Consider the following 25638-nt stretch of genomic DNA (forward strand, 5'->3'; position numbering starts at 1 on the left):
TAAAAATGACAAATTTTATGGTGAATATATTTTACCACCATAAAAAAGTGAAAAATATGTGGAAATAATCCAAATGTCCACCGGCTAGTGAATAGCTAAAAAAATGTGCTATATCCATACACTAGAGTAGCATCAGCAGCTAAAAGGAACAAGATACTGATCCGTTTATAGGAATTAGAGACTACAATTCCATTCATATCAATATCCAGAAAAGGCAAATGTGGAGACAGAGAGAGGAGATTAAAGTCTCCTGCAGCTGGGGTGGGGGGATCGGGAGTGATGGCAAATGGGCTTGAGGGACCTTTTTAGGGTAATGGACATGTTCTCGAATTGTGCTAATGGCCGCACTCTATAAATTTCACAAACATTCATGACTCATACAGTTAAAGTAGGGGATTTCATGGTATGTAAACACCATTTTGATAAAGCTGTTTTAAAAAAAGAAGGACATTTCCTTCTGGGGTGCCTGGGTAGCTCAGTCAGTCAACTGTCCGGCTCTTAGTTTCTGCTCAGGTCATGATCTCCCAGTTTGTGAGCTGGAGCCCCACGTCGGGCTTTGTGCTGACAGCACGGAGCCCGCTTAGGACTCTCTCTTTTCCTCTCTCTCTCTGCCCCTCCCCTGCTCACTCACTCTCTCTCTCTCTCAAAGAAGTGAACTTAAAAAATTAATAAAAATATAAAATAAAATAAAAAATAAAAAGAAGAAGGAAATGACAAGGGCTGGTGAGGATGTGGAGAAATTGAAACCCTTGTGCACTGCTGGTGGGAATGTAAAATAGTGCAGCTGCTGAGGAATACAGTATGGAGGTTCCTCAAAACATTGAACATAGAATTGCCATATGACCCAGCAGTTCCTCTTCTGGATATATACCCCAAAGAACCGGAAGCAGGGACTCGGACAGACATTTGAACACCCATGTTCAAACCAGCATGATGCACAATGGCCACAAGGTGAACGCAACCTAATTGTCTAATGACAGATGAATGGATAAACACAATGTAGTGGATAGATAGATAGATGTACACACTAGAACATTATTTAGCCTTAAAAAGGAAGGAAATTCTGACCCAGGCTATGACATGGATGAACCCCGAAAGACATTCTGTTGAGTGAAACAACTCAGGAGAGGACAGGTACTGTGTGATTCCACTTCGATGAGGTCCCGGGGGTGGTCAGACTCAGAGACAGAAAGTAGGTTCCCGGGTATGAGGGGCTGGGAGGGGGGTTAGGGTTTCACGGGGGTAGGGTTTCCGTCTGCGAAGATGAAACAGCTCTGCAGCTGGATGGTGGTGATGGTTACACAACACGGCAGACGTCCCGAAGGCCACCGAGCTGTACCCTTAGAAATGGCGCAAGTGGTACATTTTATGGTACAATTTGCCATAATTAAAAATGGAAAAGTAGGGAGTAAGCAACTGTGTCACATGCTGCTGAGTGGTCCAGGTTATGGACAGAGACATCACAAGGGTAGGAAACTCCAGACTAATAGCCTTATGAGTACAGATGTAAATATCCTCCACAAAAGACTAGCAAACTGATTCCAGGAACGTATGAAAAGGATTACACACCAAAAATGTATCCCAGGAATGCAAAGGTGACTTAACATTCAAAAATCAATATAATGAACAATAGTAACAGACTAAAGGATAAAAACCACATGATCATCCCACAGGTACAGAAAAAGCATTTGACAAAATCCAACAGCCTTTTATGACAAAAAAAAGAAAAAGCACTACATGAACTTTGGACAGAGGGACTTCCTCAACCCAATAAAAGAGGTCTGCAAAAATCCCACAGCTAACATCCTCCTTAATGATGAAGAAATGGAGGCTTTCTACCTGGGATCAGAAACAAGACAAGATTGTCTGCTCTCAACACATCTAGTAAATATTGTACTGGACATTCCAGTTGGGTCAATCAGATAAAATGAAATAAAAGACATCCAGATTCGAAAGGAAGAAACAAGACTATGCTACGTGCAAATAACATCACCTTGTATAATATAAATGGCAAGGAATTTATTTAAAAACAATGAGGGGGGCGCCTGGGTGGCGCAGTCGGTTAAGCGTCCGACTTCAGCCAGGTCACGATCTCGCGGTCCGGGAGTTCGAGCCCCGCGTCAGGCTCTGGGCTGATGGCTCAGAGCCTGGAGCCTGTTTCCGATTCTGTGTCTCCCTCTCTCTGCCCCTCCCCCGTTCATGCTCTGTCTCTCTCTGTCTCAAAAATAAATAAAACGTTGAAAAAAAAATAAAAAAAAAACAATTAGGACTGATAAATCAGTTCTGCAAGTTTACAGGATATGATTGATGTAAAAAATAATTAAATATCTATAAAATATAAAAAATTTTGAAAATGAAATTAAGTAAAAATTCCACTTACATGAGCAATAAAAAGAATAAAATACTTGGTAATAAATTAACAGAAGAAGTATAAAACTTGCATTCTAGGGGCGCCTGGGTGGCGCAGTCGGTTAAGCGTCCGACTTCAGCCAGGTCACGATCTCGCGGTCCGTGAGTTCGAGCCCCGCGTCAGGCTCCGGGCTGATGGCTCGGAGCCTGGAGCCTGTTTCCGATTCTGTGTCTCCCTCTCTCTCTGCCCCTCCCACGTTCATGCTCTGTCTCTCTCTGTCCCAAAAATAAATAAACGTTGAAAAAAAAATTAAAAAAAAAAAACTTGCACTCTGAAAGCTGTAAAACATTGAAGGAAACCAGGGAAGACCTAAACAAATGGAAAGGCATCCCATTTTCACGGATTGGAACACTTAATATTGTTACAGTGGCAATACTCTCTGAATTGATCTACAGATTCAAAGCACTTCCTGTAAAAATCCCAGCTGGCTTCCTCTCAGTTAGCTGGCTGATCCTAAATTGATGTGGAAATGCAAGTGATCCAGAATAACTGAACAACCTCAAAAAAGAACAAAATTGGAGGACTCACAATTTCTGAGTTCAAAACTTACTACAAGGCCATGGTAATCAAGACAGTGTGGTATTGGTGTATGATAGACGCGGAGATCAACGGAATAGATTAGAAAGAGTATAAGTAAATCCTTACAGTTATTAGTCAGTTGCTTTTTGACAAGGATGCCAAGGTAATTCAATGGAGAAATATAATCTTTTCAATAAGAGATGCTGTGACCGTTGGATATTCACATGCAAAAGAATGAATTTGGTCCCCTTCCTCACTCTATACATAAAGAATAACTCAAAATGGACCACAAACGTAAAGGCTAGGACTAAAATAATAAATTCTAAGAAGAAAACATTGGAACAAATCGTTGTGACCTTAGGTTGAGCAAAGTCTTCTTAGATATGACGCCAAGAAAGCACAAATGACAAGAAAAAAAAATAGATAAATTGGACTTCATCAAAATTAAAAACATCTGTGCTTCAGAGGGTACCATCAAGAGAGTGAAAAGACACAATGATAGAGAATACTTGCAAATCATATATGTGATAAGGGACTTTCATCCAAGAACGTATAAAAAACACCTGCAATCCAACAATAAAAAGACAATAAACCAGTTGACAAGTGGGCAGAGGATTTGAATAGACATTCTCCGCAGAAGATATACAAATGACAGATAAGCACGTTAAAGGATGGCCGACATCATTAACCGTCAGGGAGGTGCAAATCAAAGACACAAGATCCCACTTCATACTCACGGCTGTGGCTAAAACAAAAAAGATAGACCGTCACAAGCGTTGAAGCCACAGCACGGTTGGAACCCTTGTACATTGCTGGTGCGAATGCAAAAATGATGCGGCCGCTTTGGAAAACAGTTAATCAATTCCTCAAAATGTTAAACGTGGGGTTAGCATTCAACCCAGCCATTCCGGCTCTAGGGACATACCCAAGAGAAGCGAAAATAGGCATTCACGCAAGAACTTGTACGTGAAGGTTCTTATCAGCCTTATCACAATAGCCAAAAATTGGAAACAACCAAAATGCCCATCAACTGATGATTGCATAAGCAAAATGTGGTGTATCAATGAAAGGGAACATTCTTTGGCCGTAAAATATAGGCGGTGCCACAAACACACCTTGAATACATTATGCTAAGGTAAGAAGCTAGTCACACATCCAAAACATATTGTATGAGTCCACTTATGAGATACACAGAATAGAGTCAGAAAGTAGGTGAGTGGTTGTTTAGGGCTAGGGGTGGAGACAGGGGAATGGGAATGGGGTGTGACCACTAATACTTACCGTGTTTCTTCTGGGGGCGATGAAGGTATTCTAAAATAGATTGTGGTGATGGTAGTATAACTCCATGAGAAACCAGTGAATTATACACTTTAAGGGGGGTCAACTGTATGGTGTGCGAATTACATCTCGGTAGAGCCGTTCAAGAATCAGTTCATAAATATGGAAAGGAGATAAAAAGGCCAAAAAATGGAGAATGTAGTTTTGATAGAAGCTGTCTGTCAATGAACCTTAAAAAGCACATTTATTAAGGGAACATTTAAAAAAGCAATTGTAGGAAAGGATTTACTGCAGATTTTGAATTCTTTTTTTAGTATGGAAAAATTTTGAACATACAGCAAAGTAAAGGGAAACATATGAAAACTTTCATGTCTGTATCACCTAGTCCAGCAATTATCAACTCATGGCCCATCTGGTTTTAGCTATACTCCCACCCATCCCCTCGCCCCCAAGTTTTGAAACAAATCCCAGAATGGAGCTTTTCCATTAGTGCAGGAATATTGTTGAGGATACTGTCCACCTCACGAAGACTGGTGCATAGACTTTCTTTTTCACCCTTGTATCAGGAGTTTGTTTGTTTGTTTTTTCCTGAGGAGTGGGTTTGCCTTCTTTGCTAAGATAATAAGATAATATACTTTGCATTCAGTCATGGATTCCTTTCTTTTATTGGCATTAGGATGCTCAGAGACAATTTGGTAGCCAGGCACCTGGAAAGGTCTTTGTGGCAGGTAGTTTTGTGGACCCCATGAACTCCAGGCTTCACCTCATTTTCTCACCTGTAGCAGAAATTACTAGTGGTCTGTTATCTATTCTCCCTTCTTTCCTAGTAGGAAAGAGCCCTGATTTCATTGGGGGTGACATTGGACAGAGCTAAATGACAGCATTTCTCAGTCTACCATATAGTTAGGGCTAAATCCTAGCTAGTAATTTACAAATAGACGTTTGGGACTAGGACTTCCGAAGAGGCTCCTTAAAGAGAGCTGAGATTGCAAGCTTTTCTCCCTTCATTCTTCTTGCTGCCTGGAATGCGGCCGTAATTGCTGGAGTTCCTGTAGTCATCTTGCACCGTGAGGTGGCCTTCAGGACGGAAGCCACATTGTGAGGATAATAAAGTAGGGTGATAGAAGAGACTGTGTTCTCAATCTGTGGAGCTGCCGCACCACTTCCAGACTTCCCTCCCCCAGATTTTATTTACATAAGAGAAAAATAAACATCTATGTTGTTTAAGCCACTGTTATTTCTGGTCTTACCACCAGCTGGGCACAATACTTATCAGATGGACTGCTCCTTATTTTCTCTTCTCCCCGATTCCCTCCTCTATTGATTTCATCTTGCACGTATTTTTGTAAAACCACTTTGAATCCTTTATGGACTTAGAATCAAAATAAATAATTTATTAAATGGGCAGCATTGCACAATCGAGCACAAGGGTTCTTACTTCAAAGAGCAACAGAAACCATTTGCAGACAAAAAGTTAAACTGTGTCTTGTGATTCGCAAAACTGAAGTCTTGAATCAGGAAGGAAATCCGTTGCTTATTACCAGAAAGATGGGCACCACATGGAAAATCAATTTCCCACAGAGAGAGTTTTTAAAATTTGAAAAGCTGAACAAAACCGGACCATATGTCCCACCGTGGAGGAAGGGTGAGGCGGTCCATGGTGTGCGCTAAGACAAAGGAATATCAGATTGCCACAGTGAACGGCAAAAGGGACCGTGATGTGCAAATCAGGGGAGGCGCCCCACGAGGTAGCAGGCAGGGAGAAAGACAGCACTTGGCCTGCACCCATCCTGCTTAGTCACCACTGTGCAAAATCATGTCTCTGGTATCTTTAGGATCAGAGGAGTTTACACAGTTAAGGATCACCGGTGATTCGAGGAATGGAGGGTGGGGCCCTAATTTCACGGAGCTGTTGATCATTCAGTGTTTCCATTTAATGCGTGCATATTGAAGAGTTAATAGGTATCCCCAGAGGTGGTGTAAAAAATGCGTAGCATGGAGGAAGCCTTAGAGAGCAGCCCTGGTGTTCACCTGTCAGGTGCTGGATTGTAAGATGGGCCGGAGGGTCGCAAGAGAGGAGGTGAGTGCATCCTGGAGAGCCAGGAGATTGAGAGTGGTGCTATTTATCAACCATCACAGAAGTATTTCAGTATTTTAAGAACTTGTGTGGCTGCACTGGTACCAACTAAATAAGAGCTCTGATTTTACAGACGTTTAAGTATTTGTTTCTTTTTAAAAAATGTTTATTTATTTTTGAGAGAGAGAGAGAGAGAGTACGTGCGTGAGTGGGGGGGGAGGGACAGAGGGGGGGGGGGACAGAGGATCTGAAGCAGGCTCTGTGCTGACAGCAGAGAGCCCTATGCGGGGCTTGACCTCACCAACTGTGAGATCATGACCTGAGCTGAAATCAGACTCTTAACTGACTGAGCCACCCAGGCACCCCTAAATATTTGTTTCTTCAGTGAAAGTTTTAAAAATGAAAACGTATTTAAATATGTGTGTAGAAGATGGAATCATAAAATACTCCTGATAACAATTCCTACCTTTTGAGCACTTATTGTGCGAGACACTTTATAATTCACAATCTCATTTAACCCTTACAAGTGCAGCCCTGAAATGTGGTCTTTTGCTTACAAGTGACTGAAATCCAATTCCTGTTGGCTTGAGCAAAGACGGGAAGCTTCTAAGGTGTGTAACTAAAAAGTCTAGTGGGATTCAGGTGTGGCTGAATCCAGGGGCTCAAAGATAAAACCAGAACTCAGTGTTCCTCTCCCTCCATCCTTGCCCTCCATTCCCTGGTGTTTCTCAAGTAGACTCTCTTTCCATGTGGTAGCTCTGATGGTTCAATGCCTATATTATCCTTCCAACAACATCAGCATAAAGAGAGCTTTCTATTTCCAACAACCCTAATTAAGGTTTCAGGATTGAATCTCAATACACTGACTTGGATCCCATGCCCATCCCTGAACCACCCTCTGTGATTGGTTCCAGAACACCACTAGAACACTCCGATTGGCCAGCCACAAGCACACCTTTGGATCTGGGATGGGGTCAACACTTCTGGAAACACATGAGGGTGAGGGGATGTCACTGGGCTGCAAGGAAAAGGGGATACCGAACAGACAGAGTGTCAGGTGTCGACTACAAGTGTCCGCATTTTAGTAACAAAGAAACCGAAGCCAGCCTGGTTGGAACACAGTGAGCAAAGGGAGATGAATGGGAGAGGAGTCAGCCAGGGCAGGGGAGCAGATCGCACTGGGCCTTAGAGGTCATTGGAAGGACTTGGGCTTTTGCTCTGGGGGGGAAGGAAGGCTCCCAGCAGAGGAGTGAAGTGATCCCATAGAGGTTTTGGAAAGAATCACTCCAGTTGCTCTGGGGTACAAATGTAGACTATTGTGTTTCTTTCTCTAGCCTTTCATGTTTATTCATGTAACAAATGTGAAATCAACATGGGGCCCAGGCAGGGTCAATCACCACATTCCACTTCCCTGCTAGGTGATTGTATCAGAGATGGGCATGTGACCCACGTGGGGTCTGCATGATCTAGTCCAATGACCTGGAGAAAAGACTCTTTCCACGATGTTGCTAAAGATATAAGTCTGGCCACTGAGGCCCACCATACAGTAAGACTCCACCTGAGAAGGAGGCCAACACAGAGAACAAGGGACAAGTGATGGGGAGGAAGAAAGTCTAACCTTGATGACATTGGCTGACCCCTAGATCCAGCCAAACCTGACATCATTCTGGGCTTCTCAGTTCTGTGAGCCAATACATTCCACTTTTCTCTGAAGCCATTTTGAGCTGGGTTTCTTTTCTTTCCTTTTTAAAAAATTTTAAATCTTTCATTTATTTTTGAGAGAGAGAGAGAGAGAGAGAGAGAGAGGGAGAGAGAGGGAGAGACAAAGCACGAGCGGAGGAGGAACAGAGAGAGAGGGAGACACAGAATCTGAAGCAGGCTCCAGGCTCCAAGCTGTCAGCACAGAGCCCAATGCGGGGCTCGAACCCACGAGCTGTGAGATCATGACCTGAGCCGAAGTCGGATGCTCAACCGACTGAGTCACCCAAGCGCCCTGAGCTGGGTTTCTAATACTTACAATTGGAAGAATCCTTGGTGAGACGCCATGTACGCTGAGCCCCACTTTGTGCCAGGATGGTTTTGACTAGTGCCTCGCTCCTAACAAGTTCACGGTTGATGGAGATAAAGAACCTGTGCCTCACGTCCCGTCTCCGTCTAGATCATAGACTCCTTTTGTGCAAAGACAGGCTTTTACCTTTTACGTCACTCCCAAGAGCATTTATTTAGCCCTTTGTAGAGCCTTTGGTGGCTGCTCCTTAAATGTGCCCCAACAGTTTGCTTGAGGATGTGACTCTCAACAACACCAAAAACTGGGGATAATCCAGGGTGCCCGGGAAACCTGCCTGGCTCCCAAGCCAGATTACAGGTCCAAGAGTCCCCCGCAGACCCCTGGCTCACAGCTAACCGGGACAGAAAAGGAGAGACAACAAGAAAAGTTTTATTCCCTTTCTTTGATTCCAAGGAGGAGTTTGCCTGATAAAATCAGCACTTGGCCACCTCCTGCCACCTTTCATGTCACATTGGATTTCATTTGCACCCTCTAAGGGCCGATCCCGCAGCCAGAGCTGTCTCCAGAGGACTCTGTTGGGCTCCCATCCCATCCACCTGAGGCCAGGTGGATGAGAAAAACAGTTTTCTGCCCTCTGTCTCAACAGCAGACCTGGGCTGGACCCCGCTGGGGAAAGAGCTTCTTGACCCAGGGACTGCGGATACGGTTACAGGATCTGTCACCCACATCTGCCACCTCGCCCTCCCCAAAAGGTGCGTCTTTGTGTGAGGAAGAGGGGGAAGGGCCCCAAATGCCTCGCTCTACTCCCCTTGGGGTGAGAGAGCAGGGAGGCGAGCCCAATATATTATTACGAGACATGTGATCCTGGTCTCAGCTCCCGTGGCTGGGCGGCTCTGCACAGCCTGTCCCCAGCTCAGCTGCCCAGTATTCCCTCGTGCCCTCTCTCCTCCAGGAACCCAAGCTCGTACCCTTCCCAGCCTGCTCTCTGTACCCACTGGGCCCCTTCAGAACACCCTGCCTTCGCCTCTGCTCTGCTCTCTGCCTGTCTGTCTTCCCCACCAACCTAGCCTGGTGATCTCCCACTCATTCCTCAGGGCCTGGCTCAGGCGGCTCCCATGACACCTTCCAAACCCCAATCGCTCCCTCCTCCACCTCCTCCCCGAGCTCCGCACCACAAACACATCAGAGTTTGTCTCATTGGTGCTTTGCTCAAACCCCTTGTCAGGTTCTGCTATGCCAGGCACCCTTTTGAAAACTTGAATTTATAGCTGCAGACCTGAATGGATGAAATTGTAACCGGAGTCATCTCACTGTGCATACAGTAGCTACCCTGGCCCGGTCTCTGAGCCACGGGCTGCCCCAGCCTCGCTCTCGTCTATGCTCAGGCAGCCGCTCTTTGCACGCTCACATAAGGGCACCATCCTCCTCGGGCACCAGCTCGTGCTCATGCCATGGCCTTTGCCCCCCTGTCCACCTTCCCAGTGCGGCTCAGTCCTAGTCCCTGCACACGCCAGCCCCCTGTGGCCACCCAGCCTTATCTCCCACCTTCCCCCCACTCTACCCTTACCCTTTTCGCCTCACCGCCCCGGGTCCCTCCTCTTTCTCGGATGCCAAGCCCTCTCCAGCTTCAGTCAAGGCGTCCCCACTCGCTGTTCCCTTAGTCTTTGCCTAATTCCCACTCAGCCTGCAGGTTTCTGCTCGGATGTTACCTGTTCAAGAAGCCTTCCCTGACCCCCAGTCTAAATTAAACCCCCTGGTGACACCTTCATATCGCATGGGCAGCACTACGGCGGGCAGTGTAACAATCGTTACTCTTCACAATCCGTGCAAAAGTTCCTTCAACTTTCTCTAAATTCTACCAGTTACTTATTTATTTATTCATTTATTTTCGAGTTAGCTCGTTAAGGCTTGTGTCATCCCCAGGGCCGACCAGAGATATCAGCCTGTGGCTCAGCTCGCTTTCAGCATTCAGTTCTTAGAAGGACAGATAAAAAAAAAAAAAAACTTCCCGTAGGTGCCCGACACCCAGCTAGCACATTGTGTCGTGCTGTTAAACCGCCTCAAGAGCCTCCTTGTTTCCTCAGCTTAGTCCCAAGCGACCTGAAGGTGAGGGTCATTGTCCTGCACCTCGTGTCTGGGAAAGCCCCCAACACAAGTCTGGTCACGGTAAACATGCCCCTTTCCTTTTCCTAAAACTCGCGCCCCCAGCACAACACGCACACACATGATGCCTGCGTGTCCACAGCACAGGCGTAGTGAGCTGGTGACGATGAGTCTGGAGGCACAACTCGAACCCCCGTTTGGAGAGGCAGCTTTCCCGTAATTGAAAGGGCTTGTGGAAAGTCCTGGGTTCAAATGGGAGTCCAGCTACTGAAGAGGTGAGTGATCTTGGGTAAGCACCCTAACCTCAGATTCCTCATTTGTAAAATAGAAACTCAACCTGCCTAATCATAGGGTCACTATAATAGTTAAATGATTAGATACTTACAACTGTCATGTGAGAATACATGTAGTACGATCTCATTGTGTAAAATGAAAGCCTTCCGTGTGTGTGAAAGCGTGGGAAAAATCTGAGGGGACGCGTCCCGCACTGGTGGAGTGTTTGTGTTTGGAGAGGGTGGGGCAGGACGGTGATAAAGTATTCTTCTCCTTTGCTATGGTTTTATATTTTCCTGCTTGGATATTTAACGAGACCACATTCACATGCGATACAAGCTGCTGTAGATCAGGTTGTCATTGAGCAAGTATTTACCTTCTCCCCCTCCACTTTCGTGGAAGGGGTGCACTTCTCTGGCCCTCGTCGTTGGCCGTGGCCGTGTGACTGGCTTTGGCCAATGGGATATTAGTGGACATGATATAAACCAAGGCTTAGAATGTACTTGTGGAATGGGGCCTCTCCCCTGTGTTCCTGGCTTTCGACACGAGAAGAACATGCCCTGGGTGGCCCACTAGCTCCCCCAGATGAGTGACTTAGAAGCACCCCGAACCAAACCCACTGCCCAGAGGCCCAGTTGAGATCACAAGATCAATAGCACCTCCCCAGAAAATACATGCATGAGACGCAAATGGGAGTATATTTTGTAGCAAAAGCCGACTGATACACTTGTGTTATTTAAAAAAAAATTTTTTTTTAACATTTATTCATTTTTTGAGAGGCAGAGAGAGAGCATAAGCAGGGGAGGGGCAGAGAGAGAGGGAGACACAGAATCCGAAGCAGGCTCCAGGCTCTGAGCTGTCAGCACAGAGCCTGATGCAGGGATTGAACCCACGAACTGTGAGATCATGACCTGAGCTGAAGTCGGACACTTAACTGACTGAGTCCCCCAGGTGCCCCATACACTTGTGTTATTTTTAAAAGAGAGGGGGAGAAACTAAATAGAAAAAAAAAAAAAATGAAATCAGGAAACCGAATGCCGAGCAAATAGTTGGACCCTCTTTCATCTCCTAAAATCCCCCTTCAAGCGCTGGTTCAGAAGACTCCAGAAGACCTTCCAGGCGTATGTTTGACTGGGTTGCCTTTCTTCATGAGATTGTGACCTGGCCGAAGCTGGACGCTTAACCGGCTGAGCCACCCAGGCGCCCCTAAGCTGGGCCTGATTCTAATGTTTAAGGTACTTATTTTGTGTGCGCTGTGGTTACCAAGTGTAATTCAAAGTGGGGTCTGTTATTATCCCTGTATTATAGTTGCAGAAACAGAAGCTGAAAAGGGACAATTTCCCAAAGTCATGTACAGCTTGTCAGGGAGATTGGGTCAGGACTGGGGTTCAGGCTGTCTGGATCCAAAGCTGCGTCCTGGGTTCCAGCTGTAGACGCCCTTCTGCAGTAAGAGACGTCCACAAGCACTTAGTGAAGGGCTTTAGGTTAGATGAACAGATAAGTGAGGTTATTCGTTACACATCAGGAGCTGACCAATACATCTGAGAGGTGGGCACCTGCTGGGTCTGAGGACAGCTCCATGCACATTTACCACCTGCACGGAAACAGGACTTCTTCCACGCACCGAGCTGACAGAGGCTCCGGGCAACTCTGCAGAAGCCCCAGTCTCTTACCACCGAAGCTGAGTGCTCCCCCAAGCTGGTTGTCAGCCAGGAAGTGGGTCCGGGACAGGCATAGGCATCAGGCAGTTGAGATTCGAATGATGACTTTGCAGTTCACTCGCTGTGCAGTTTGAGGAAAGCCAATCAACATTTCTGGGCCTGGAAGGGTTGGAGCTGGTGACGCTGGGGCCTGCATGACCCACAGGCATGTTTATGTGGATGGCACATGGTTTTGTTTTGATTCATTTCAGTTTATTTGACAACATTAAAACAATAAGGTATTTGTGAGGAAGTAGTCACTGATACATAATTGGCGGGAGTGGATCTTGGTACAACCACTGGGAAGGAACAATTTGGCCACTTGATTACGTGTTAAAAATGCACCCACGGGGGCGCCTGGGTGGCTCAGTTAAGCATCCGACTCTTGATCTCAAGCTCAGGTCTTGATCTCAGCATGGGGAGTTCAACCCCCACGTTGGGCTCTGCGCTGGGCATGAAGCCTACTTTAAACAAACGCACACAGAGAGGTTCTACTTTTTGGAACGTTGTCCACAAATACACTTGCACATGTGAAGAATGCTATACATTGGAGGTCAAGCAGGTAGCATCGTTTGTAATGTAACAGTTCTGAAAAATAGCCCAGTGCCTATACCCAGAGGAGATGGTTTAGATCCAATATGGGTCATCCACACATTGAAATACTATGTGGCTAGAAAAAAGGCCAAGGGCGCTTCTTAGGTACCGATAAGGAAAGTTCTCTAGGACATACTGTTAAGTAAAAAAGCCAGGTGTCAAACAAAGTGCTCATTATGCTTTCTTTCGTCTGAAGGAAAAAAAAAAAATGTGTATGCCTATGTTACTATTTGCTTGCATAATTCTAAAGAAATCTTAAATATTCAAGAAAAGTCAGTAACTGTTACCTTTGGGAGTAGGAGACTGGAGTGGGAGGGAGACTTTTTGGTTTGCCTTTTCAAAATGTTTTGTATTTTGGAAAAAAAAAAGAGTTTATTTTTGTTAATTTTTTTTTTAACGTTTATTTATTTTTGAGACAGAGAGAGACACAGCATGAACAGGGGAGGGGCAGAGAGAGAGGGAGACAAAGAATCGGAAGCAGGCTCCAGGCTCTGAGCCATCACCCCAGAGCCCGACGCGGGGCTCGAACTCGCGGACCGCGAGATCGTGACCTGAGCTGAAGTCGGACGCTTAACCGACTGAGCCACCCAGGCGCCCCAAAAAAAGAGTTTAAAACATCGATGTTTTCATATCTAGAGGACCTACCCGCCCTGCAGGTAAGGGTTAGTGCAGAGCTGGGTGGTAAGTCTACCTCCTAGATGGGCTGTGTGCTCTCTGGTTTGCCATACTCCCCACCACTCCCTATTGTCTCCCTGACCCCGAGACCTGCGGTCTGTTGCCATCTATCATTTTCCTCTCATTTTCTTAGAGCACTGAGAGAAAAGCCAAGCACTTCTTACACCCAGGCCTTTATCAAAGGCGGCAGGCTTTTGCACAACAATGTGAATATACTAAATCACTACACTACATTGACACTCAAAAATGGTTAAGATGGGGGCACCTGGGTGGCTCAGTCAGTTAAGCGTCTGACTCTTGATTTATGCTCAGGTCATGATCTCACAGTTCGTGAATTCGAGCCCCCCATCAGGCTCCATGATGACGGTGTGGAGCCTGCTTGGAATTCTCTCTCTCCCTCTCTCTCTGCCCCTCCCTGGCTCTCTCTCTCTCTCTCTCTCAAAAATAAATAAAATTTAATAAATGTTTGCTTATTTTTGAGAGAGACAGAGAGCGAGCGAGCTGGGAGGGGCACAGAGAGAGGGAGACACAGAATCCAAAGCAGGCTCCAGGCTCTGAGCTGTCAGCACAGAGCCCCACACGGGGCTCGAACTCACAGACTGCAAGATCATGACCTGAGCTGAAGTCACATGCTTTACCCACTGAGCCACCCAGGTGCTCCTCAAAATAAGTAAACTTTAAAAAACGTGGTTCAGATGGTAAATTTCATGTTGCGGGTGTTTTACCACTGTTTAAAAAGAAAATGTGGCAGGCTCTATACCTGCATGTCAAGGCATAGATGGTTCTCAGTACCAAGGAAAGTTCCAGAACCAATTATCATGAGCCCAGCTTGGCCCCTGTGCCAGCTCTGTGGCCTGTGGGATGGAAAAGCCAATCTGCTTCTCTTACAGACACTGCCTGTGTGGCCCCCTCGAGTGTGCAGCTCTGAAAAGAGTGGTTTCCAGTTCTCTCTTGCCTCTGTGATTCCTAAAACGCTTCTGTCCCCAACTTGCTGTGTGACCGTGGACAAATCACTTCCCTCTCGGGGCCTCTACTTCCGCATCTGTGAAATGAGAAGCTTGAAGTGGGTCCTCTCAGAGGCTCTTCAGCCCTTAGAATCTCTGACTTGGTTTGTCCTTGAGCAATCCTTCCGTCACCGTCTCCCCAGAAGGATCAAACGGGCTGTGGTGGGGAAGTAGGGAGCAGAGGCTTTCCTTTTGTGTTGGGGATGTGTGGGCTGCAGTGGGAGGCTCCCTTTTCTTTCTTTCTTTTTCTTTGTAGCCAGAAAGTTATTTTAAACCTAAGTGGGGAGCTGCTAAAAGCCACATGCCTCAGATCTCATGTGCTACAACGTCTTCTGGGGAGAGAGTGAGCAGAATTCTAGTTCTTACTGTTCTCTACCCCCTCCCCCATCCCGAGGGAGGGGCAACCCATTCCATTCATCCTCTGCTCTGCTGAGTCACAAAACTGAGAACCACTTGTCTTCTGGCCTCTGGCGGCCGCTAGGGCCGCAGTCTGAAATTCAGTACCCCCTCAAACTTGCACACTCAAACTTGTGTGGCTCCAGGAACCCTTATTAAGTTGCAGATTCTGGCTCAGCAGGTCTGGGGCGGGGCTGAGGGTGGCTGTTCTACCAATATCCCCCGTGATGTCTTGAAGGGCCGTGCCCAGGAGCCGTTAGCTCAGAAAATCCAGCTGGAAAGTCACCCGAAAATCACTCACCTGCTCCTTCTCATTTTGGATTTGCCTTGCCCCCCCCATTGTCTTTTTAAATATTTATTTATTTTGAGAGAGAGAGAGCATGAGCAGAGGAGGGACAGAGAGAGGGAGAGAGAGAATCCCGAGCAGGCTCTATGCCGTCATTGTGGAGCCCGATGGGAGGCTCGAACCCACAAACCGTGAGATCAGGACTCGAGCCAGAATCAAGAGTAGGACACTTAACCAAATCAGCCACCTAGGCGCCCCAGCATAGCTATTCTTTATTGACCGGTTCCTGTGTCCTTGGCACTGATCGGAGCTCTTTAGGTAGATTACTTAATTTAATCCCTCCAACAAGCCCAGCAAGGAGGACACAATTTTACAGTTGAGGAAACTGAAGCACAGAGAGGTTGAGCATTTTGCTCCTCATTACACAGCAAAGGAGGGCCAGAATTGGTTTGCCTCGGCCCCAGGTCCTGGCCCTTTCTCAGGATTCAACGCTTCTGTAGACTTGCCCCCCCCCCCGCCCCACATTTGTTATAGCCAAGACAGCATATAATGTTCTGAACCTTGCTTTCCCCCCTTTCCAATTTATCTTGGAGAGAGCTCAACCACAGTACATGGAGAACTGCCTTTTTCTTTCGACCAACAGCATAGAATTTCTGTGCAAGTACGGACCTTACTGGTTTCACCAGGGACCTCTCTGGGGGATGGGCAAAGGGTGGGTCATTTCGGTTCTTTCACTACTGACCCCTGTAAGGAACTACAGGTCTGCAGATACATGGTTTCACACAAGTGTGAGGGTATTTGTAGGATAAACTCTTGGGCCTGGAATGGGTGTGTCAAAGGCTGCGTTCCTTTAAGTTTGGGTAGGTGATGTCAATATCACTTGTTTCCCAAAACACCTACAGCAAGTGGCTCTCACCCCAGAGTCTCACCTACATCGTTTTATAAACTTTTGGCTTTTCTGCTGCTGATTTTGAGCAGAGGGGCCGGCCTTCTCTGTCTGATGGTCAAAAACACAGCTGAGGTGTGTGGCTTTGAGATCATTTTCCGTATCCAGTGACTCTGTTCTAGCGGTCAGGTCAGCCTGCTTGTCCGTAGAGCGGCATTTGTCATCGGGGATTGAATGGCTTAAAAATAAAGGGGATCGGATTGCACTCAGGAGCCCCAGCAGTAGCTCTGAGCACTTTCCCCTCACCCCCAGGGACCACAGCTAAGAAACTGGAAGAAGTCACAAAAGAATAATGAAGTTTGGCTTCTCAGGACCCTGAACGGCAGAGGGGACCCTGGCACAAAGGCGTCTAGAAGCTGAAGATCAGGGTTCAGCCTGGGCTCTGCCACCACCCCTCCCTCTAAATGACCTCTCCTTGCTGTAGAGTGGTGGTGAGCCCACAGACTCAGGAGCCCCAAGACCTGGGTCCGCAACCGGCTTCCTCCATGTTTGAGCTACGCCATCACTCCATCTTATGTTAGTGATTTAAACTCTGTACCCATTTTCCCATCTGCAAAATTGGGATAATGACAGACAGCGTGGTCATGAGAACTAATTGCCTTGATGTACACAAAGATTCTGGAACGACATCTGGCACAAAGAAAGTACGCGATAAATATTAGCCGTTCTTTCGTTTGTTCGGATTTACTTCCTTACTTGATTATTGTTTGTCTAGAATGTCAACTGCAGGAGGGCAGAGACCTCAACTCCTTATTGCCAGAGGTGTCCCCTGCCCCAGCACAGTGCCTGCACGTAGTAGGTCCTCTGCAAACAGTCACTGGAGAAATGAATGAATGGACAATTTTCTTCCTCTCCTTGACCCTCGGTTTTCTTATTTGTAAATGAGAGACTTTTATTCTGTTCTCTGTGCTCATCTATGTTTTCCAAATCTGTGGTGATCGTGTATCACTGCTTTTTGCGATTGCTTTTTGCAATTGGAAGAAAAAATTATTATTAAAAAACTTTTTTAATGTTTGTTTGTTTTTGAGAGGCAGAGACAGAAGGCAAGTGGGGGAGGGGCAGAGAGAGAGAGGGAGGCACAGAATCCGAAGCAGGTTCCAGGCTCTGAGCTGTCAGTGTAGAACCCAATGTGGGGCTCAAACCCACGAACCATGAGATCATGACCTGAGCTGAAGTGGGACGCTCAATTGATTGAGCCACCCAGGTGCCTCCGTAAGAAAAAATTACTAAAAAATGGATAAACCCTTACCCATACATTGCTGAAACTTGAAAGCAACCTTTGATCGGTGAGTGGATAGGCAAATTGTGGTCCATCCAGACAATGGAATATTATTCAGCACTAGTATATAAGCTATTAAGCCGGAAAAGATATGGTGGAATCTTAAAAGCATATAACTAAGTGAAACAAGCCAGTCTGAAAAGTCTACATATGGTATGATTCCAAGTATGTGACGTCCTGGAAAAGGCAAAATTATGGTGGCCATGAGAAGAGCAGTGGTTGCCAAGGGTTTGTGGGGAGGGAAGGAAGGGATCACTAGGCAAAGCACAGGATTTTGGGGGCAGTGAAACCATTCTGTATGATACTGCAATGGGAAATTATGTGTTATTATACATTTGTCCAAACCCGTAGAATATGCAACACAGAATGAACCCTACTGTAAACCATGGGCTTAGTTAATAACGATGTACCAATATGGCTCTAATGTTGTCTGTTGGCATTAACTAATGTGCCACGCTAATGCAAGATGTTAGTAATAGGGGGAACTTAGCGGGGGGGGGGGGTGAGAGGGTATTGGGGAACTCTCTGTACTTTCCCCCTCAATTTTTCTGTAAACCTAAAATTCCTCTAAAAAAAAAAAAGTCTATTAATTAGGGGCACCTGGGTGGCTCAGTTGGTTGAATGTCCAACTTTTTTTTTTTTAAGAATTTTTTTAAATGTTTATTTATTTGAGAGAGAGAGAGCGAGCACGAGTGGGGGAGGGGCAGAGAGAGAGGGAGACACAGGATCCGAAGCAGGTTCCAGGCTCTGAGCTGTCAGCACAGAGCCTGACGTGGGGCTCGAACCCACGAACGGTGAGATCCTGACCTGAGCTGAAGTCGGACGCTTAACCTGAGCCACCCAGGTGCCCCTGAGGTCTGACTCTTGATTTCAGCTTGGGTCATGATCTCACAGTTCGTGAGTTCGAACCCCACATGGGTCTCCGTGCTGACAGTGCAGAACCTGCTTGGGATTCTCCCTCTCTCTCTGCTCCCCCAACCCGCTCTCAAAATATAAATAAAAAAACTTCAAAAAAAAAGATTAAAAAAATTTTAAAGGCTATTAATTTTTTACAAAGTATAGGTTCAGTTTTAAAACTTTAATTCACTTTTTTTGTTTGCTTGGATTTATAACTATTTGGCCATCAGTGGTTCTCATCCACATTGACTAAAGATTTTTGGAAGTGGGAACAGGGATGCAGGTGACCCAAGTACAGAGCTTGTTCGATGAACCTTCCTCCTGTCATTACATTTTCTGGACAACTGCCTACGGACACAGTAGGGGGCATTCCTTATTCCTCTGGCCTGGGTCAATGTGCACATCTGGAGTGCCCATCTCTTTCAAGGCAAATTTCCGGATCTCTTTGAGGTTCCCAAGAGTGCACTTTTTGAAGCCTGTTCCTTGGATGTGCTTGGGAACGCTGATGATATGTTCTCTGGTCACCACCTCCTTGATGGCAGGATGGCCTTCTTGTAACCATCCTTCTTTGCGGGAGCCATTCTGCCTGGCCCAGGTTGGAAAGGAAGAACAGAGTGGAATGTTGATTCACTGGCTTGGCAATCACACACATGCATGCATGCACACACACACACACACACACACACACGTATGCACACACACGCCCTACACAGGCAGGGATAGTTTCCAATTCATTCTTTCTGGATGTGCTTCGAGTTTTAGGAAATGTGTTCAAGACCTAACAAAATGTTTAGACCGTAATGATGGCATCGTACAACTTGGAGATTTCACAGATGAGAAAAGTGAGGCCTGGAGAGAGGAAGTGACTTGTCATGAGAGGAGAGAGAGGTGAAATCTTTCCCAGGTCCGCTCACCACCACTGTGTGGGCTCTGTCTCAGGTACGTCCTCTGTAATATGGGTTATAAGAGCATCCACCTCCCCTGATTGTTGTCGGGTATAAATGAAACTATATGCAAGCGCTTCGGAAAAAGCCTGGTACATAGCACATGCTCAGTTAAAGTCAGTCATCATTATTATTAGTGTTCATTTATGGTAAGGAGGAAGAGGAGGATGTTAGTTCCTATTCTTCCTGTTTGAATTGTCAGGGTAGAATGCCTGCATCAGTTTACATCCCCACCTTAAGGTATAAGGGTATATTTTGTTTTTAGTTTTTTTGTTTTTTTTACTTTCTATAACTTTGTGATGGAGGGTGGGAAGGAGGTTATTGTCTGAAAGGCCCTTGAGCAAAGCCCACAGCCCACTGTGGGATTTCTTCATACATGGCATGTCTCTGTGAAACACTGTCAGGTGGAGACAGTGTGTCCCGTGATCAGAAACCCCAGGGCTGGGACTGACCTTCACCCAAGAAACTCTAATCAAACTGTTATTGAAGTCAGAGGCCTCTGGGGTGTCATCTTGTCCAGGCTTTGCAAACTCAACCACCTACAGGGCCCTGGCAGGGGAAGTTCAGGCCCAGGGGGACCTGCAGTGAACTGGGGCGCACTGGCTCCATCCAAGGGTGCCACCTCTAGATGGTGGTGACCACTCAATTTTAAAGCTTGCGTGAGACAAATAAGACACGTCTGGGGCCCAGATACGGTTCCTGGGCAGCTTCTGAAGTCCAACCTCTCACTGGGAAAGATGGGGAAACTGAGGCCCAAGGACGTAGAACAACTTCCTCAAGGTCCCCCAAAGCTAATATGAAAACCCCATTTTTTTCAGCCTGCTTTCACTGCTGTGCTGTTCTGGGGCCAAAGGGTGTTACCTAAAGTCTGTGATGGCTCCTCTTAGGGTCACAGAGGCGTGTCCCAGCCTCTGAATGTACAGACTAAGCTAGATGGGGCCACAGGGCTGCTGGAGGTGTAAGTCAAACCCCACCCTTCCTGTCAGAAAATGAGACCTCCTCTCTGGGCCTCAGTGAAGAGGCAGAGACATCTTTTTCTTAAAAAAAATTTTTTTTTAATTGTGGCAAAATACACCTAATATAAAGTTTAGGTTACCACAGTAACCATTTTTTAAAAATTTTTTTTTAACATTTATTTATTTTTGAGACAGAGAGAGACAGAGCATGAACAGGGGAGGGGCAGAGAGAGAGGGAGACACAGAATTGGAAGCAGGCTCCAGGCTCTGAGCTGTCAGCACAGAGCCCGACGGGGGGCTCGAACTCATGGACCGTGAGATCATGACCTGAGTTGAAGTCGGACGCTTAACCGACCGAGCCACCCAGGCGCCCCACAGTAACCATTTTTTGACGCTTTAATTAATTAATTAATTAATTAATTAATTTTTAATGTTTATTTATTTTGAGGGAGAGAGAGAGAGAGAGAGCATTCACATGCAAGTGCCTGAGCAGGGGAGGGGCAGAGAGAAAGGGAGAGAGAGAATCCCAAGCAGGCTCTGTGCTGTTAGCACAGAGCCCAACGCGGGGCTCCAACCCATGAACCACGAGATCATGACCGGAGCTGAAATCAAGAGTCAAACACTGAACCGACTGAGCCACCCAGGTGCCCCCATCATAACTCTATTTAAGCATTTGGTTTAGGGGTATTAAGGACACACGCTGTTGAGCAAACATCCCCACCGCCCATCTCCAGAACTCTTTTCATCCGGCAGAGCTGGAACTCTGTCCCCACGAAGCCATGACTCCCCAGGCCCCCCTCTGCCTGGCCCCTGGAAGGACCTCACAGAAGTGAAGTCAGTGTTTGTCCTTTTGTGACGGCCTTGTTCCACTTGACATAAGATCCTCAAGATTCATCCGTGTTGTAACCTGTGTCAGAATTCCCTCCCTTTTGAAGGCATGATGATATTCTGTTGTATGAATAGACCACAATTTGCTTATCGATTCATGCATTGATGGACCCTTGGGTAGCTTCCGCCTTTTGGCTACTGTGAATAATGCTATGAACGTGGGTGTATAAATATCGGTTTTAAGTCCCCGCCTTTAATTCTTTTGGGTACATACCCAGAAGAGGAATTTCTGGGTCATATGCTAATTCTATTTTTAATTTTTTGAGGAACCACCATACTGTTTTCCAGTAGCTGCATCATTTTACACCCCCACCCACAAAACCCCGAAGGGTTCCCATTTCTCCACGTTCTCACCAACACTTGTTATTTTCTGTTATTTTGATGACAGCCAAACCTAATGGGTGTTTGGTGAGGCAGGACACCTTGGTTTGTGTCTGGAAGGGTGGTTGCATGACCAGATTCATGCTCAGTGTCAGCAGAATACCACTAGGCTTTCTAAGAATCTTTTTGTTTCCATAAAACATAAGTGTTTTTGTGAGTTAAAACTGTAAAGTAGATAGCACAGTGCCTAGCAGACAGTAAGTGCTCAATAAATGTGACCTAGAGGCAGAAGGTAGGGAAGTGGATGAAATAGTTGAAGGGGGTCCAAAGGTATATACTGCCAGATAGAAAATTAAAAAAGTCATGAAGATGTGACGCACAGCATAGTCACTATAGTTGATAATGCTATGTTACATATTTGAAAGTTGCTAAGAGGATAGATCTTAGAAGTTCTGATCAGGGGCGCCTGGGTGGCTCAGTCGGTTAAGCGGCCGACTTCGGCTCAGGTCACGATCTCGCGGTCTGTGAGTTCGAGCCCCGCGAGCCTGGAGCCTGCTTCCGGTTCTGTGTCTCCCTCTCTCTCTGCCCCTCCCCCGTTCATGCTCTGTCTCTCTCTGTCTCAAAAATACATAAAAAACATTAAAAAAAATTAAAAAAAAAAAAGAAGTTCTGATCAGAAGGAAAAAACGTGTAACTACGTGTTAACTTACGGTGGTGGTTATTTTGTAACATTTACAGATATCAAATCATATTGCACGCTGGAAACCAATATAATGTTATATGTTAGGTATAGCTCAGTTACAAAGAAAAAAAAAGACTTCAGCTGCCTACATCAAGAAAGATAACCCCAAGGAGGGGCTTTGGAGGTTTGATGGTGATTTGCTGGGGGGGGGGGGGCTACGACCCCTTCCCCACCCCCACCCTCACCCCCAGGGTTCCCTGGAGGCTGTCCCTGCTGCTTGGCTAGTTTTAGGCCAGCCTCATTCTGGGATCCTGTCTGGCACCTCCTAGCACCGGGAGTAAGGAAGAGAAGCAGCCCTTGCCCCTGGGAGCCTGTCACCCAGGACAGGGCTGATTAACCCTCCGCCAGACCTGGCCTGTGTCCCATCTAGTCTGCAGGCAGATTCTCTCCTGGAGGCCTTCTCTGCTGTTTTCTCCCCATCCCCCCAACCCCCTGCCCCATCCCCAATTCCTGTTGCCTTGGGGGCAGGGGAGATGCAAATTTGTCTGCTGCTGAGAGGCTCCCAGAGAGTGTGAACTTGAGAAACCAAGGTCAAGGTCTGCCACACGTGTGTGTGTGTGTGTGTGTGTGTGTGTGTGTGTGTGTGTGATAGAGAGAGACAGAGACAGAGAGACAGACACAGACAGAGACAGAAAGGCGGTGGGTGCTGAGTGAGTTTGTGGGAAATCAGGGCTGAGGAGGGCAAGAAAGAGACACGCTCTGGGAGGACAACCAGAAGCTTTCAGAGTCGGGCTGAGGAGGAACTGGGATGTGAACAAGGCCAAAGGGAGTCATAGAAGAGGGAGTCTTGGGTCTGAAGAAGGAGACCTGAGTCTTTTTTTTTTTTAATGTTTATTTATTTTTGAGAGAGAGAGAAGCAGAGAGAAAGGGAGACCCCAAATCCGAAGCAGGCTCCAGGCTCTGCACTGTCAGCACAGCCCGACATGGGGCTTGAACCCACCAACCCCGAGATCGTGACCTGAGCCGAAGCCAGACGCTTAACCGACTGAGCCACCCGGGCGCCCCAAAGGAGGCCTGAGTCTTAATGCCCAGCTCTGCTGCGAACCATAGAGCCCTGGATTTGGGATTGAATTGGCATTCCTCGCAGTGGCCTGCAGGGCCCTCTCCCACCCCTCTGATCTCATCTCTCCCTCCCCTCCCCCTGGTCTGCTCTGCTCCCTCCACAGTGGCCTCTCCTTTCTGTTCTGCCAGCACCAAACTTGTTCCTACCACAGGGCCTTTGCATTCGCCGTCCTTTGGTCCGGAACCCTCTTTTGCCTGGCTCCGGACTTGGCTGGTTGCATCTCAGCTACCGGTCCTGCTCGTCTGTCACCTCCCCTGGGGCCCTTCTCTGACCACCCTAGATTAGTTCTGCCAGTTCCTTTGTTTATTGCTTTTGGTATTCTTTTGGTATTCTCTGAAATTATCTTGTATGTTACGTTATTTTCTACGTGGCCTGTTCCCGGCCGTTTTCCAGGTCCACCATCATGAGTATCTGCTGACTGAACAGATAAACCTGCTGTTCGGCCTCCGATGAGCTATTTCACTACTCTGGGCCTTGGTTTTGTGGAAAAGTGACAAAAAGCCCAGTCTTCTCTAACCCTTTGTCAGCGCTGGTTGTGAAAACCTAAGAAAATTAGGGGAATGTTTTGAAAAGCACAAATGAGAAGTCACTTGCTGAGAGCAGAGAGAGAAGTCACTTGCTGAGAGCAGAGAGAGAATGGTCTAGGGGAGAAATTGCTCATTTAACACATTGAATTTGCTTTGCAAAGTGTTACTCGTCACAGCCAACCCCCAAGCAAACAGTCTCACCTTCTTCTTACCCTTGGGGAAGTAACAACTTCTTAAGGAGATAAGAATATCGATTTTATTTACTCTCATCTGCACCTGTGGGTGGGATGGTTCACTGCTTGTTGCACTCTTGCCAAATCTTGAAAACTAGGCCTCTAGCAGGAGCTTGCTGTGTGACCTTGGGCAGGCCTCCTCCCCTCTCTGGGCCCTACCTTTTCCATCCCTCGAATGAGAGAATGGAAATGTTTGAAACTTGGGCTTTCCCAGCACTAGTATTTAGGATATCACAGACTCGCCAGGAGGGAGGAGAAACCACGCTGACCCCAAATGCTCCTGGGATGGGTCTTGTCCAACATGTCCATTAGTGACACTGATCATCGCTGGTCTCCCTCTCAAAGCACTTTGCCATCCATTAGCTGGGATGGAGGTGGGGCATCAGGCTGTTGTCTTTATTCCACTTTGGTAGAGAAAAAAGGAGAGAAGCAAGGCCTTACCTGCCTCTCCAAACTCAATTCCTACCATTCTCCACCCTGGTTGTGCCTCAGGGCCTTTGTGCATGCCACTCATTCTTCATTCTGGAATATTTTTTCCCCAGCTACCCTCACTTCACTAGCTCTGAACTTAAATGTCTGCAGGAGGCCTTCCCTGATCACCTCGTTTAAAATAACAGCCCTCCTGGAGCACCTGGGTGGCTCAGTCAGTTAAGTGTCTGACTCAGCTCATGATCTCACGGTTTGTGAGTTCGAGCCCCATGTCCGTCTCTGTGCTGACAGCTCAGAGCCTGGAACCTGCTTCAGATTCTGTGTCTCCCTCTCTCTCTACCCCTCCCCTGCTCACGCTCTGCCTCTCTCTGTCTCCCAATAATAAATAAACATTAAAAAAAGTTAAAAAAATTTTTTTTAAATTAACAGCCCTCCCACACCTATTACTCTCTGTTTTATTTTTCTTCAGGTAATTTCTCAACACTTGACATTAGAATGATGTCTCTATTTTTTAATTGTCTGTCTCCTCCCCTAGAATGTTAGCTGCGTGAGATGGAGATTTCTATCTGTCTTGTTCAGTGCCGTCTTCCCAATCCCCAGCAGAGGCCTGGAACTGTGTGAACGTTTACTAAATAACTGTTGAATTGAATTAACCTCCTGGGGATGCAGAGGTGGAAGTGACCTTGAAAGATAAATTTCATCTGTCCCCCTGCCACCGAGCTAGACTCAGGGGCCTGCGTGGGTGTGTCTATTCTGTGAGAATCTCTCAGCAGCAATCAAGATTCTTGACATCTTTAAAAAATACAGTGGTTTTGATCACAACCAAGATCTGCACACTTTCTTTGCTAGCCCCGTGTTGCTTTCTCACCGAGGTTGACAGAAACAGGAAAAAAGGCAAGATATTTACAGATGAATGATACTGGCAAACTGCTAAAAAGAGAGATTTGAGGGGCGCCTGGGTGGCTTAGTCGGTTAAGCGTCCGACTTCGGCTCAGGTCATGATCTCGCGGTCCGTGGGTTCGAGCCCCGCGTCGGGCTCTGTGCTGACAGCTCAGAGCCTGGAGCCTGTTTCAGATTCTGTGTTTCCCTC

This window comes from Lynx canadensis, chromosome A3 (genome assembly GCF_007474595.2).
Source record: "Lynx canadensis isolate LIC74 chromosome A3, mLynCan4.pri.v2, whole genome shotgun sequence".
Lineage (NCBI taxonomy): Eukaryota > Metazoa > Chordata > Mammalia > Carnivora > Felidae > Lynx > Lynx canadensis.